Source organism: Echinops telfairi, unplaced genomic scaffold (genome assembly GCF_000313985.2).
Source record: "Echinops telfairi isolate 266 unplaced genomic scaffold, ASM31398v2 ScPeMD7_60;HRSCAF=208, whole genome shotgun sequence".
NCBI lineage: Eukaryota > Metazoa > Chordata > Mammalia > Afrosoricida > Tenrecidae > Echinops > Echinops telfairi.
The window spans coordinates 143446-144690 of NW_022103958.1; positions in this window are offsets into that span (position 1 = coordinate 143446).

Consider the following 1245-nt stretch of genomic DNA (forward strand, 5'->3'; position numbering starts at 1 on the left):
AGAATATTATACTTCAAAGGAAATATCACACTAGCTTTTAACACATTTTCTATGATATCTTCCCCAAATCACTTGGACATAATGCAATAGTTCATTCTTTTCAATCACTGTTCTACCATCTCGATCTACTTCACTACCTCCCTTCCTATTACCTCAGGAACCATATCTAGTTACGATTTCTACAGATTCACCCATCCTGGGTTTCCTATGCCCAACTCTATATAGAAAAATAACAGAAAGTGAAGAAGGCTACCCCAAATAACAAAATACAACCAAGATAAGTCCCAAATTGAAGAGATGAACAGAGAAAGTAGTAAAAAGCAATCTAACCTAAAATGTATCAAAAGAGAGATCAAATGACTAGATTTTAACCATTCAAGTAAAATTTATCATTTTAATCTACTTTAATCATCTCTATAATACTCTCTGTCTGATAACCAGGCTAGATCAAAGGAGGTACAATTGTCTGTTTCTGTAATTATACAATGCTGAAATTAAAGAGAATGCCACTATGCTTTGAAAATATATCAATTTTACCTCTCAATCTACTGTATCTAGTTTTACATGGAAAATCAGAAAAACAAAGTTGAAGTTCAATGATTGGAGGTAGTGAGGCTTCTGTAACCTAATTCCCATGAATTATCATTAGAACTGCTCAGGTTTTCAGGGTCCCCAACAAGAAAAACAAAGACCCTGCAAGCATCAGAGTTTTAATGGTGATAGCCAAGGGCGTTCAAAATATTAAGTTGCACAAAATGCAAGATGGAAAGGGTTATTGGGCACAACTCTCACACAAGACATTTCAGGGACCTCCAACAAGATTGTTTTCATATGAATGTGTGCTTGGATGTGTACTTAGTGTATTAAGCCTATAACCTGGATTAACTTCAGTCCAGAACCATTACAGCATATATCTGCTACTATACTTTATAATGTTGGAGCTGCCAAAAACATACAAGAACTTAGCAGCATACCAAGGATCTCTTCTTTTTTTTTTTCTTTCAAATTTTCAATCCTGACTCAACAGATTGAGTACAGGCAACTGGAGATTAGTGAGTGTGTTTTACTTTTTCTTTATACATTAAAAAAAAAAAAGTCTGCTCTTTGAAATTCTGATCTGCAATTTGTTCATCTTAGGATTTGCTATCATGGATTGATCACAGGAATTCAGACCTCAGTACTAATTCTGCCACTTGAAAGTCCTCAACACACACCTAATGTGTAATGGATCAATGTCACGTGTTA